Raw genomic sequence first — 15698 nt, 5'->3', positions numbered from 1 at the left:
TTTTCTTATGATATTGTGCATATGACACTAAGTGGTACTGTAGTAGCTTCACACGTCTCCTAGTTCAGCCTAAGCTGCTCTGCTAAGCTACCATTATCTATCAGCCTAAGCTGCTAGACACCCTATACACTAATAAGGGATAACTGGGCCTGGTGCAAGTACCCCTTGGTACTCACTACAAGCCAGTCCAGCCTCCTACAACAGCCAGTTGATGGGAGTAGATTTTCTTCCTAGAGAAGCCAGAGAAAGAAAGGGGGCCGGAGATATAAGCTGGACTTCAAAGACAGGAGAAAATATGTTACAGGACCCAGGCCAGCTCCCAATTTTATGATCCCAAGGCAGATGGAAGATCCCTAATTAGATTAAGAGAGAGGTTGGAAGGTGGGTGTAGTCAGTTAGCCATACCTCTGGGTTGGGTTACACAGACACACACAAAGGAAAGATTATATCCATCTTGATTATTTTTTTTTTGGAGTATAGTGTATTCTGGGCCAGATGTTTGTCATACAGGAAGTAGTCATACTATAGGGAGGTAGCTTGTTACCTATTGGTTAGGGTTTCCCGCTCCCTCAATCCCAGAAATGAGGAACAAATGAGGTAGTTTTGAGGAGCTCACAAGATCATTGCCTGGAACAAAATAAAGACTGCGCTATTGGACCCTTGGACTGCACCACAGAAGACTTGCACTCAGAAGGACTGCACCTGCTGCACTTGCAAGGCTCCACAAAGAAAGGATTCTGTCTGATTCAAAAGAAAAGGAGTGGACTCCCTCATCAGCAAGTTACAATAGAGTTGTAAGAAGTCACCTGCATGGCCAAAGTGAGGACTGTCTCAGTTGACCAGTTGGAACTGGATTTTTCTGCACTGTGCAGTTGCATTATCGGAAATTGAGTCCTAGCTCCCAACAGGCAATCCAAACTCTCTGAACGCTTGGTTGGTGCTGCTGGACCTTTGGTTGTTCCCAAAGGAACTAAGAAACTGCAAAATCACAAAGTTTGGAAACGTTCTACAAAGTTTTGCAGAAAAGTTTCAGGAGGCAATTAAAGATTCAAGTCCCCGCCGCCAACTAGTTTGGCTTTACTGGTTCGTCCAGTTTAAATGTTCCAGTCAGAGCCCAACTCAGTGCCGATGAACATCCGTCTTTTCACTGAGCTGCAGCAGGCTGTTGTCACCAACTCAAACTCCGGATCCAGCAAACCCAAAGGCCAGTTGATGAGACCAAGGAACCAAGAAAAAGATCAAGGGCCTCATTACTAGGCTTGTGGTTCAAGGACCACCAGCCTTGTGGTGACAGAAGGACCGCAGCAACTGTGGTAGTCTGACCTCCACATAACCCTGGAGGGCGAACCCATCAGGGGACCACTGTCACCGCTAGGAAGATGGTTCCAGACGGGGTGATGGTGATCACAGTTGTCCTCAGCCAGGGAGGCGCTGAACTCCGCACCACCTGGCTGATTACAGTTCAGCTTCCCACTGTTGGGACCCCACCATGGAAAGGCTGGCAGGAAGCCAGTGCAGAGGACTACAGGGGGACCCCTGCACTGCCCACATCCGTGGAATGGGCAATGCAGGCCCCCCGCTGCCCAGCACCATCGGAATGTGAATTGTCCGCACTGCAGACAATGCGCATTCTGATGCTACTGGTGTGCTATGGTATTGGCCTCAGCTCCCTTAAAAGAGCCAAGGGCCATATTGTAGCACTGTTTCCCCTGATCAGCCCAGCAGGAACACGTAATACAATATACCAGCCAGTCGGTTTGGTGGGATCATTGTAATATGCTCGGGGGAGGGAGTGCAGCATCACCATTATGATGGTGGCGCCCTCTCCGTGAGTTTGTCAGTTGGCTTGTCCAACCGCCAAACTCCTAATGAGGCCCCAAGTCCGAATACCAAAGTCTGACTGGAATCTAGCATGCAGACTAGTCGTCCCAAGCTCCATTGCTGTCAGCCTGAAACTTTGAATTTGTCATGGTAGTGCGCCTCTAAGGGGTTGCGAGTGTTGCTTTAGGCTTTTTAGAGTTATAAAAGTAAAAATGTTTAATTAATCTTTAGAAATTCATAACTCCTATTGCCTACATTGGAGTTTGGATGTTTTGGTATCATTTTAAAAGATACAAAATATTCCTATTTTTATAAATTGGTGTCATATTTTTAATGTGCCGAGTCTTTTACTTATTTACTGTGTTGGTGGCAGTAAATGCTTTACACAGGCACTCTCCTAAAATAAGCCGGACTGCTTGTTTTCCAAGCTACCTAGGGTGGAGACTTGACCGGACATAGTAGCAACTGTGGTATTACTACTAGCTGAGGACAAATACCCCAATCTACTAATAATTCACTTTCCTACAGTTATCAATCTGAAATGCATGTTTATGTAATACATTTATTTGTATGTCAGTATGTATATAACATGTGCATGAGGCTCTGAATATGGGTGTTATGCTTCTTTGTAGGAGAATACATATTAGACTATGTAAGTGTTTCCAGGGTAGGTACTTGGAACTATGCATATTGTTTTTATGACTTCTATACATATACAGCAATATAGTTAGATTTAAAAAACCCTCAATGCATGAATGTTCAAACAAGACAAAATAAGTCTGGTGATGCAGATGAAGTTGGTTATGTCAATGTGTGTATGTATACAAGTTTATACTTTGGTTTATAAGGATATAGATAAAGACAAATCATAAGAAAACAAAAACATCCATGTATATTTATGAGCAACATACATTTTTATATCTGGCCATGTAAACAAATAAATATATATAGGTTTTTAACTTGTTTAGCGATATGACTAAATATACTGTGCAAATGAGTGCTTATATATATTTAGATGTGTAGGTTTGAATACATATACACTACATGGGATTATGTAATCCTTGTATATTCTACAGTCCCTTATCGGTTTATAATCCGCAACTTGTGACGCACCCAGTCACTAATTATAAATGAAAGCTGTCAGAACGCAACTATGATAACGTTATTACAGTCTAGTTCTGGTGTAACAATGCCTGCAAGTCCCAGAAACCAAACTGAAAGGCATGTGAAGTCAGAGTGTAATTAAAGCAGTTGTTTAAAGAAACCTTGCTTTTTTTGTGCTCTATTTTAACATCTTACAATGACAAGAAAAAAGAACCTGTTCATTTTTTTTGTCCACAGTCCTTAGCTATTTATAAAGAAAAGCTGGAATATTGCTGCATGCTTCTACACCTTCAGCAACTGAAGCTTTTAATAAATAAATTAATTAAAAAAAAAAAAAAAACACATAACTGACTTGTGATGAAGTGTTCCTAATATCTGTTCGCAACAAATATCCAGCTGTTTTTTGATGAGTTTAATTTTAGCACTTGAGGTTTTATCTGTATTCTTAATGTTTGCAAACATGGCCACTTATTCATATCAAAAGGAGCTACACACCATGGTTTTAAGTGGTTTGTGGGAAAGGTGATTGTGTGACCATTCACTATATAGAATGAAGTACCCTCAAGGGAACAGTATAGGGACACTGCAAGTCACCTCGGAGTTTCATAAGCTTATCAAAGAATTTGGCCTTTTGCCTTGTTCCTCTATATGGTTAAAGAGCTCCTTTCTGACTTGCAATATCCTTATAGCGTACAACAGGGGGTACTTTACCACTTATATAATTTGTTTTTAATAACCTCCTTTCCATCTCTGTTTCTATTCTCAGACTCATCCAAACCTTTCTGACTACTACAGACTTCCAAACATGCTAATCTGTTTTATGGCATGTCAACACTGGCTAGACTGCATAAAGATATCTCCAGCAATTACATTTATCCTCTGTTTGTTACTCTCATATAGGATAAAACCTGCTGGACATACAAAATCTCCGCAACTGAGCCTTAGCCCTACAAGTAATTTTAAAATGCAGCCTATTTGTGGCACGCAAGTCAAAACACATTTACTATAACATGTTGGCTATTTTATTTTGGAGTTTTGAAAAAATATAAAATGCAAAATCATGGCCAGATTTGAACTTATATGACTCCACACCATCTCTACCAGCCCTTCACCCTAAATTCTTGAGTTCCACAGTATAGGTTTCCCTATTTCAGTCCAGACTGTTTCCCCTACTATTCTTATATCCCACTGTCTCATCGCGTGCTTTTGATCTCCCTTCCATCCCTGCCTCCCCCATCAAGCACCTGCCCATTTGTTTACTGCTTTAATCATGGTCTTGGCCATGTTTATTTCTCATTGTATTTGCCCATCTCTAGCTACAGCCCTGTTTCTTGCCTTAGTCGCTCCAGTTTTCCATTGACCTCTGTTCTCCCCTGGCTCATCTGTGATCTTCCTTGCCATACACTCCTGTTCCTCTTGTTGTGCCTGACAAGTTGTACAGATATTAAACACATCACATTTGTAAAACAATCCAGTAGAGTCTCTCCTATGCGCAGGCTTCTTCCTTCACCATTCTGTCCTTTTGGGTCTCACTTCCCATTTCTACTGATAGAGGTCAAATTTTACTAACAGATTAGGGGCATAAAAGTTAGCATATGGTGACTTATTAACCTTCATTTAAAAGTCTGACAGAGAAATTAACATGTTATGTAAAATGTGCATGTTTGAATTATGGTGGACAATGTGGCCTCAATTCATATTGGACATTGTGCAATTGTATTCCAGTAAGCTAAAGGTATGAATGAATATGCAAGTATTATTTTTAGAGAGACAGTAGAAATGAAGTACGAGTATTAAATAAACAAAAAGGAATCGTACTTATATGGATTCAAATTAATTTATTAATGGGGTTACATGTGTGCAGAAAAATAGATGCACATTCAAACTGTGTTCTAATGCTCTGTGAATAATGTTTGCACTTATATAGTTTGCTTTGCATATTTGTAAAGTGCGCAGTAGGATTTTGTGTGTATAAATTGTATTATTCTGGATGTAGGCTTTCTTAACTGGACTAGGTCTGAAGATTTCTGTAGCCGAAGAGGAAAATTACTTCTTTATTCCGTTTCCCTCTAACCTGAATTATTTCCTTGGTTGCTGATTGATTGTTGAATGTCCTATAGAATTAAAGACTGAGAACATGGCTTGATAAATTGACTAAGTAACAATATTTGTTCTAGTTGTGCAACAAGACAGGAAGCCTTTTTGGCTTCATGAGAATTGTTCAAACTATCCTGTGTACTGTGAGAAAGGATTCTGAAGTTGCAATCAATTAGAAAATGTAATATTTTGGTGGAACTGTCAGTATTCATCAAGATGACCAAATATTTTCCCTGAGTAAATCCGGAATAGTTGTAAACTTGATGGTGTCAGTGGCTATCATTGGATGCTGATTCTTATGTGCAAGATGAGCCCACCTAGGGGACCAATACTAAACCCGTGGACATTTCTAGTAAGGGAGAGACTTTTGAAACATCTAGTCAGTCTTGACATGCTGGTGATCCTGGACGTGGTGCTGCTCTCTCTTCCCCTTAATTCCAATGATCTTTAAATGTATTCTAAAGAATTAAAGTTATCTTTCTAATTACCCTATTTGCTGATGCTGTCCAGTACAAATATGCCCAATCAATTCGGACCGCAGCCCGTGTTGTGCACTGTCCTGACGATGCCGTCTACTGATGATGCACAAAGGTGAACGCTCTGTTGGACTAAACTTTCCTGTCTGTGGTCTCATGAGGAGAGGTATAAACTAAATGTGGTTTATTTCCTTTTCAGCTTAGATAATTACACCAGTGTATTTTTTCTGTATAGAGAGTTACTCTAGTTAGATGATTTTCCAAATTACTTTTGTCTACATGCGTTAGCCTGTTCCCACACATGCAAGTCCAAATTTGTATTAGAGAGAAGGTTGGACAAGCTCTGAAACTACATGTTAACTGAATTTTTATGATTTACTGCTGTCACCGTCACCTGCTTTGAAATCTTTTTTCATGTGTATACTATAGTCTTGCTAATCTGTGTTATTCTTTTGGAGCGTTTAATAGTATTGATGTTTGGTAGACTTAACCTCTTTCAATGTTTTGGGCAGCCTATGTTTTTCATGTATGTTTATAAAACTTAGTTTTGCGCACCATTTACGCCACATTAGCTCTGTGGCTGTAATAAAGCTTTGAAACTTTATTCGGCTTGGAGTTTTGTTTTATGGTTAAATTGGTCATGGTGTTTGAAGTGCTTATGTTTCTGTGTTATTGATTTGTGATAAATGAATCCAATTACCTCACCCCTCACTGAGTCTGAAGATCCAGTTGACTTCTAGTGGTGGGATAAGGTATGGTGTCTCACCAGAGTGCTTGCGGTTTCTGAACCAGAGGCGCGAATAAGACCTCAGTGGGCTCTCCAGCTGTTTTGGGAGCAGAGTTATGGTTTTGCCTCTTGAGGAGGGAACCGGATTGTGAAAACATTGTGAGTTGTTCTTTGTGAAAGCATAGGGGTTGATGAAATTCCAGCGTTATGTTACAAGTGTACAGCATGTGTTTTGAGTATGGTTTGCTCGTGCAATGCTTTTGGCTAAACTATGGTGAACGTGTAACGTATGACGTGAATAAGGAGTTTGTGTGCTCCAAGTAGGAGAGTGGGGAGTTTGCGTACTCCAGGTGAATGTTGGGTTTTGTGCAAAGAAAAAAAAAAAAACTGCCCATGTGATTGATGATGTTTATGGGTCCTGCGAGGCCAAAGAGACTGGAGTATGAACAAATGTATGGAGACACTTAGTTAACCTATTATCTGCAGTGAGGTGTTGGTTGATTGAGCGCTGTTGACAATACCAGTAGGTTCCTTGAGTGTGTGAGTTGTCTTTTGGTATTAGGGGAATTCTGAGTGCACAGGGAGAATCCATATCAACCGGAGTGAGATTTGCGGGTCAAGTCTTACTTGCGTATGTGCAAAAGCCCCAGTCGGAAGTGTGACCATACAGCTTTCAAAACGTTTGAGTCCTACTCGTAGTGAGCAGACAGGTTTGTTTTTTGTGCTCACAATATTTGCATTTAGAGTGTATGCATGATAGAGTATGAGACGGCTCTCAGTTGTTGCAGAATCGTCGCCCACCATATAATGCAGTTGAATGAGTAAATCAGAATGTACTCCCAAGTATAGCTACAGCTCCATTGGTACAAAGCCAAGTTCACACATCTCCAAATGTACCTAATGCTAATGTAGCACAGATATCAGGGTTTATCCAACAGTTCCAACTGCTAATACAGTTCAGAATTTCACAGTTCCGGTTATGCCACAGCCGATTCAGAATTCAGGAATGACTTGGAGTCTACACATAATGTACAGAAACCTGCACGAATTGTAAGCCAGAGACAGACAATGCCCATGTATTCCCCAATACTGACACCATTGAATGTTGCCCCAAATCAGACTTTTGGTACAGTATCAACTGGCCAAGGTAAAGGATTCATTTTCCCATCAAGACAAACAAGCGCGTCAGGACCAGATGCATTGACAGTTCCTGTGACAATAGGTCCAGTTGTCCTGTTGTATGTCCAGGGTAATAATGAAAATGGTCCAATGATTCCAAATCCATTATCAGCAATGAATTCTCCTTTTGGAACTAATGCAGAGATGGAGACTGAGCACTATTGTGCCAGTCATGACTCCGACAAATTCTTCTGGTTCTAATCAGACATGTGATACAGTAGGTCCGTTGATTGATATGACCCGTCCCCCATGCTCAATAGGTTCATCTGTGGGGAATCAAGAGCAAGCCACGAGAGCTCCATGTAATATTCCACAGCTTACACCAAAATTGTAGTAACAATCAGTTTACAAGGATTGACAGCTCAACTAACAGACTGGTTCAATAATGTTGAGTGGAGTATCAGTTGCAGGAATCACACCTAAGAGAGAGAAGACACTGAACATGACTAGACTAAGCTTGGAATTAAATGAAATGATCGAGGAAACACTTGAATTGGACATATTAGATTTCCTACAATGAAAATGAGTTGTGCTTCATGTGCAAGGATGTTACATTTCGAGCATGACTGATCTATGGGAAATTAGCGGATTTGGCAGAAAAGTATGAAATTGAGATGAATAAAATCAAAACAGTTAAAAAGAAGTTACAGGTTAGAACTAGATTCTAGAGTAATTACAAACATGAGATCACCTGGTATGAAAATTCACATCAAGGAATTGATTCAGAGCTTCCAGACATAGGGGGGCATTAAATAAATGGGAAGGCAGATAGGCAAACAAAAGATAACAGAAGAAAAAGCTGACTGTACTCTCAAATGGAATACAAAACTTTGAAGGAGCTGTAAAAATGATGCCCATGAGAGAAATTCTGGGAGTGAATTTTGTTCATGACCCATGGTGCAGAAGTGACATATTGTCATTTACTAATGATTACCCGAAGTTGAGGGAGAAACCAGCAGAATAGTACCAGCAAACAGAGAGGGTTGTTTAGCTTGCGAAGTGTTTGTGGAAAGATTGGAACACTTTATTTGAAATTGTGGTTTCAGCAGATTTATGGGTTGAGTGTAAGCAGAGTGTTGATTGGCCAATGCGCGAGCTGCCACGAGATAAAGTAATAGGTGCGCAGTTTGAAGAGGTGATGAAAAGCTACTACAGGGTGATTTAATTTTTGAAAACTAGAGTTCCTCCCCACCCCAAAGATGTTGATTGGCAGGGGATTGATAGGACAGCTCAGGAGACAAAGGGGTCTGTTCATGCTGATTATGAGAGAGTGCTGTAAGCATTTTACTATATAGAGTGGCACAGAGATTACTGAACTGAGACATGATTCATTTTGTGTTCAAATTTGTTCAGGAATTGAAGCCTGAAGTTAGCAATGTGAGTAGGAATCATTTGTTTTGCTGGCAGGGAAAACAGATTGATGAAGCGTTGCAGTATGCAAAATACTGCAGTGACGAAATTTAATTGATGCAGACGAAGTTAAGGGAAAAGAAGATGGCCGTTCAAATTAAATCTGCTGAGGTGGCAGGACTGCAAGGAATGGTGAATACAGGAGGAATGCAGGGAGTACAACAGCAGTGCAATAGGGTGCCTCTGGTTAGAGGTAGAGGTCATAGAATTCGATTAGATCCAAATGTTAATGTGGCTGATGTTCAAAATATGAAGAAAATGCATCCTTGTCATGGGTGCGGCAACGGACATTGGAAACAGGAGTGTCAATATAACATAAAAAAATTGGTGCAAGGTGGTGTTGTGCAGATGGTTGACAGTCAAATTCAAAAATGAAAGAGTTTGAAGGCCAAGAAATCAAAAACATGAATGTTTCTTCCAAGAGCACTACAAATGCAGGTTCCCTAAAGGAAAGTACAATTTTCCCAACAGCAAATTCAAGCCTTACAGCAAATGCAGATTCCTCAAGCTCCGATGGCACAGTAACAGGTACTGGTTCCTCAGCAGAAAGCAAACCAGAGAGCAAATAGAAATATAAGTCAGTTAGTCACAAAATACTCATTGACTGATTTCAGTGATAATGAGTGAGGAATACTTGAGTGATAGTTCTGAAGAGGAAGAATGTGTGCTGGCTGCCTCACTGAAGTTAGATCAGCGTGGTCCTTATGTGAATGCAAGTGTTATGGGTCACGATGTTTCATTTCTAGTTTACACACTAGTAACTAGTTCCACTGTCAGATCTGCAGAAGACCCTAATATTCCCCTTTCTGGCAGGACAGTTCATGTAGTTGTAGTAGCAAACCAGAATTTGGTAAACGCCAAAACAGAGTTCATCTCGGTTAAAATAGGAACATTTGTGGAGTCACACCAATTTGTAGTCCGAGATTCAAATCTTTTCAGTCTGTTAAGAGACGTTCTAAGCAAAATTAGAAGGCTCTATTACTTGTACTCGTGAATGAATAGCAATTCAAATGAATAGTGATGATGAAAATTCCAGTCAAGTTGATGAGATGTATCCTCTAATTTCATTGTTTCCTGCCATAACAGTTAAAGACACACCTGATGAATTGCAGGACACAGTGACGTTGAGAGTTTGGGATATTTCAGGAAAGATATTGCCCTCATACAACTGTTGAGGGAGTTAAAGTAACCATAAAGCCAAATGCATTCTTTCCCAAAATGCCACAGTATAACATGACCCCAGAAGTGATTTAAGGAATCACTCCAGTAATTACAGACTTTATCGAGCATGGAGTTCTAAAACAAGTTTCAGAATCACTGTCCATTTTTAACCACATCTTGAAAAAGATGTTTGAGTCCTTGAACATGCCGTTTCAGCCTGCTTTAGTGAAATATATTGAAGATTTGATGGTTGCGTCTAATATGTGAGAAGCCTGTAGACAAGCTACCATAACATGTTGAGTCATTTGGGCGAAACAGGCATAAGGTTTCCCCTACTAAATTACAGTATTGCCAGAAGGAAGTCAGGTATTTGGGTCACCAAACTGAGGAAGGTGGAAGGAAAAGTATCCTAGGATGGAGCTGAGACTATTATGCACATGAATCCCCCAGTTACAAAGAGATGTCAGAATGTTGTAAGGCATGGTGAGCAACCGTTGCCAATGGATCCCACATTTTTCAGTAATTTCCAAATCACTGCAGAAGCTTACGCACAAAGAAGTTACAGACACAGTTCCCTTTGATTAAGAATGCATGAAAGCTTTCACTGAATTGAGAGAGTCTGTGTAGAGCTCCAGCCTTGGAGTGCCCAATTACATAAAGTTTTTTCACTGTTTTGTCATGATCGTGATGGATGTGCTCTTTCCGTTTTGACACAGTCACATGAAGGAACGAAGAGTGGCATTTTCTTTCCACTACACTGGATCCTCTTGCTGCAGCTTTACCCGGCTGTTTGAAAGCCATGGCTTGCACTGGTATAAGCACCAGTCAGAGTGAAGGTATAATGATGGGACACCCTTTAACTGATTATGTCCTACATTTGGTTGAGGTGCTTTTGACCAGAACAAAAATCCAATATTGACTAGTGCCAGTCTTACCAGTTAAGAATGAATAATTCTTGGTTCCTCAAATGTTACAATCAAGAGGTGTATAACCCTGAATGCAGCTACGTTATTAACTGTTAATGCAGACGATTCAAATGATGTTAATGAAGTGGAACATGACTGCCTTGATGTTACTGAACTATGCACCCACCCCAGAGCTGATATTCAGGATACTCCTTTAGACGAGAATGATTAAGTTGTATTTGTTGATGGCTCCGGTTTAAGAAACAACGAGGGCACTCAGAACTGGTTATGCAGTCTGCACCATCTCAGGAGCAGTCAAAGCTTCATGGATAAAAGGAGTAATTTCTGCACAAGTAGTTGTACTGGTTGTCCTAACAAGTGCATGCTGCGTACCGAGCAGCTTAAAGTGACAATATTCACAGATAATCAATATGGATTTGGTGTGGTTCACAACTAGCAGTTATTGCACCAGCGAGGTTTTATGACTTCTTCAGGATCACCCATTTGAAATGGTAAGAGAATTCATAGTTTATACATTGGAATTACTTGAGAAAATCGCGGTTGTAAAGTGCACAGCCCACCAGAGATTTAACGATTATGTTTCATTAGGCAATGTCTATGCTGACCAAATTGCCAGATATTGTGCACTCCATTACGTCACCTTCAATGGAGAGTGGGGCGGTGGAAGCGACAACGGTGAGACAAATCAAAGTTTCTTGATGTCAGTGGTTGATACCTGGAACAAAATTAGGAGATTGCAGCAAGAGGCAACAGAGGAAGAACACAGAAGTTGGAGTTGAGCAGGTTGTACACAAAGTGAGGAAGAGGATGTATCGATTTCAAATGAAGGGAAAATCGTATTGCCAGAGTGTTGACCTAACATGGTTAGATATTACCTGGAAGTGAAAGAAACACAAGGGTAGTAAGGGTGACGAGTGCCGCACTTCTAGGTAGTAACACAGTAGTTTATAACACATATATATGGAAGAGCAATGTCTGGTGCAATCAGGCCGAGTGCCCTACTACCCAGCAGGTACCAAAGCGAGTAACAGAATACCCACAGCCAAACCTAAAGAAAAATTGGCCAGAGCACACAGAATGTTGTGTCCAATAGTGTTGCAGGGATGAAAAACCCTGATGGTTTGTTGAAGGTAAGCAAAAGTCTGAGGTTGAAGAAAACGTCCAGAGTCCTGTTAGTAGAACATGCCTTTATTCGTAGGTGTTGTTGCGCATGATAATCGTCATAGAAAAACAGCCAACACGTGTTTCGTCACACAAGTGACTTCATCAAGGCTGGGCCATCCGGCCTGAGTGATCAATGTTAAATAGCTCTGTGGGCTGAGATAGGTAATAATGACCTTATTGGATAGTGAGGTTCAAAGTGGTAAGGCTGCCTGAACAGCAGCAGGGTGGTTAGGTAAATGAGCACGTAGGTGAAGAATGGTACGGGAGGCCCTGATAAGCCTATGAGACAAGACCTTTGAAAGTCAGTCCGGGGAGGCGCGGTGAGCAGTAAAAGAGCGTCTGATGAACTGATGCCTTGCAGGGGAACACTATGGAACAATATACCACCCAGGTTCCCCTACCGCAGCGCCAGGCCTTATCAGTGGGGTCCGAAGATGGCCAGAGAGTGGCAACGAACGCTGAGGAGCCACCGTGAGCCGAGATTCTTGCTGCTATACAGGGTTCGAGGGTGGCCTTGGAAGGAAAGATAGAAAACGGTGGCAGTTGAGGTAAACCTCCTCCAGGCAGATTTCAGGACGGTCTCCGACAAGGTGAAGGTGGCGGAGGGCTCTATTGTGGAGCTGCAAATGGAGGTGGGGGTCTTGCGTAAGCAGATGGTGCAAGCTACGTCCACGGCTCAAGGTAAGACTGGAAGATGTAGAGGGCAGGTCCTGGCGAATAACATAGTGATGGGATTCCCGGAACATGCGGAGGGGTCCGCAGCTGAAACCTTTGTGGAAAATTGGATTAAGGAGGTTCTGCAGCCAGCAGGCCTATCCAGAGTGTTTGTGGTAGAGCGTGCTCATAGGTCCCTCGTTGCGCCTCCACGGCCTGGTGCACTTCTGAGGGCTATCATTGCCCGTCTTCTAAATTATGAAGACAGGGACTGTGTTCTGAGGGCAGCCCGTGATCTGACAGGGCAGTATTTGAGCACAGCAAAATATCCATCTATCCTGATTAAACGAACAAGGTGCAGAACTCCCAAAAGGGTTTCCTTGAAGTGAAAGAGAAGCTCCGGGCCAGGAGTCTCAGATATATGCTTCTGTATCCTGTGTGCCTAAAGGTGCTCTCTGGCGGTAGGTCTCACTTCTTCGAGCATCCGGAGGAGGTTTGGACATGGCTGGAGATGTGGGACAAGGCCACTCCGGGCAGTTTGGTAAGGACAGGTGGAGTGGCTCATCAGGCTTCTGGAGCGGATGGCCCAGACTGGAGAGCTCATAGGGGAAGCCTGCTGGAGGGCACAGGATTGAGATACAACAGGATAGGTCAATGGCAGTGGTGACTGCTGGATTGGCAGATGGGTCTGGTGGACAGCTGGAACGGGGAGCGGGGAGGGTCTCCGCACAGGTCTTACTTTGTTGCTGATTTCTGGAGCCGTCTGTCGTGCCCTCTATCGGGGGCCTGTATCTGAGTGAGAGAAAAATGGTCTGTGAGAAGTGGTGCTCCGAGACAATGATCAGGGTTTTGAAGGGGCGCTATCTGAACTTGGGTTGTATTGGACATGGGGGGGAGGGGGGGTAAAGCTAATAACATTGAGCAATGATGTTTTGGTTTGCAGGCACTAGTATGTTGTAGTTGGGGTAGGGGGTGGTTACTCCAAGATTGTGGTAGGTCTTCATAACTGGGTAGTTGGGGATTCAGCTGTTGTCCTGGCAGCATTTACGGAATGGATTTACAGTATGGTGGTTTGTTTTGGTTGTTCTACTGTACATCTGGGGTGGGGGTTTGAGGGGTTCAATTGGCAAAGATCGCCAACATTTGAAGTGGTTACAACAGTGCAGGTATAATGGCGAGATATGCATGGTGTACCCTCTTTGTCCTCTATGGTGGGGTGGAACTCAGTGGGTGGCAATAATGTGTGAGGGATAGCAACTCAGTACCAATATGGGTCGTCAGATTAACATGTTGACGTGGAATGTCAGGGGGTTGAAGAGATTCACCAAGCGTTACAGGATGCACTCCTTTCTAAAGAGACATAAGGTTCATATTGCCTGTCTTCAGGAAACGCACAGGACAGGGGAGGAAGCACAAAAACTGTCTAAGAAGTGCCAGGGTCAAATGTTCTCATCCTCCTTTTCCTCTTATGCAAGGGGTGTGACTGTATGGGTGGCTCCAAGGGTTCCTTTCACCCACACATATAGTGAGGTTTATGTTGAGGGGAGATATGTTCTGGCCGAGCGTATGTTGGATGGATCACCCATCATTATCCTCACTTATGCACCTAATACTGATGATCACTCTTTTTATACTATAATAACACAGATCCTGGGGGAGTGTGTGGATAGGCTTATTGTTTGGGCGGGGGATTACAACTGTATATTGAATGGTGAACTGGATCGCCTCTTGCCAAAGCTGGGGACCAAGCCTCTGATGGTGAAATCTCTTGTGTAAGTGATGAGTCAGTTAGGGTTATGAGACAGTTGGAGGGAGTTGCATCCGGAGGGCAGGGAATTTACCTGTCACTCTAGAACACATAATACACATACTCGGTTGGATAGGTTTCTCTTGGCCGGTCTTAAAGCTCTCAGATTCTGGAGGTTACATACCTGGGTCTGTTCCTGTCCGATCACACAATGAGGGGCAGTGGACACCATTATAGCACGCAGTTGGAGTTTCCCCGCAGACTTCCTCATGGATGTGGGGTGTCGGGATGGGGTGGTGAGGCCATCAATGGTTACATGAACTTAAATTGGAACACAACAACTTCTAGAGGTCTGGAGTGGGAGGCCATGAAGGCCGTATTGCGAGGGGTTTGCATGGGCATGGCATGCGGGATACGCAGACGAATGGGGCAGGAACTTACAGTTTTAGAGGCAAAGTTAGGGGTTTTGCAGCAGCAGTTACCAGACACAAGAATAGCTGAAAGGGAGGAACTCGGGTTATACAAGGAGATTAACAGTTTTTGGGATACCCTGAGTCGGGTCACACTGAAAGCACACAAGCAGTGCCTACAACAGGAGGGGGATAAATTTTGCAAACTCTTGGTGTGGATTCTGAAACAGAAGGTGGAGTCCCCTCCCACTGTGCACATTCGGAACACTAGTGGCAAAACATTCACAAAGTGCATGGATATTCTGTGGATTTTTGCAGAACATTTGCAGAAGGTATCGAGGGCTGGTGCTGTACCCCCAAAGGAAGGCGGTGGGGGGGGATTCTGAAGCCAATGTGGCTTCCTCAACTGGAACTAGAAAATAGGGAGGCCTTGGAGACAGCGATTACTGTGGAGGAGGTGAGCGAGGCAGTGGCTGCGATGTCTAAGTCTAGATCCCCGGGTGGTGATGATTTTCCCGTTGAGTTGTATCAGACGGTCTCTCTATCTCTGAGGGCGAGGCTCCTTGGGTGCGGCTGCTGTTCACTGCTCAAGTTCGGGTGGGAGGTGGGGGGAGAGCCGACGGACTCCTGGGAGGTTTCACCTCTCCTCTTTGCTCATGTGGTGGAGCCACTAGCGATCTGACTTCGAGAGGGGATGGGGCCGTGGGGTATCCGGGTGGGGCAGACCACTCATGTGGTTTCTTTGTATGCAGATACGTTGGTTTATCTTCGGGATCCCTGTGCCTCGGTTCCGATGTTGCTACAGAGGATGGATGCTTTCAG

The 15698-nt window shown here is 43.0% G+C and overlaps 1 protein-coding gene across 1 annotated transcript in view; it reads right to left on the bottom strand.

Moving 5' to 3' along the window:
- The window catches only part of SYCP2L (synaptonemal complex protein 2 like), a 557328-nt gene that overhangs the window by 474508 nt on the left and 67122 nt on the right, over nt 1-15698 (bottom strand). The gene's annotated exons all lie outside the window — the stretch shown is intronic.

This window comes from Pleurodeles waltl, chromosome 2_2, assembly GCF_031143425.1.
Source record: "Pleurodeles waltl isolate 20211129_DDA chromosome 2_2, aPleWal1.hap1.20221129, whole genome shotgun sequence".
NCBI classification, from domain to species: Eukaryota; Metazoa; Chordata; class Amphibia; order Caudata; family Salamandridae; genus Pleurodeles; species Pleurodeles waltl.
Note: the sequence above shows the minus strand (reverse complement) of the source record. Positions and strands in the feature narration are given on the sequence as shown.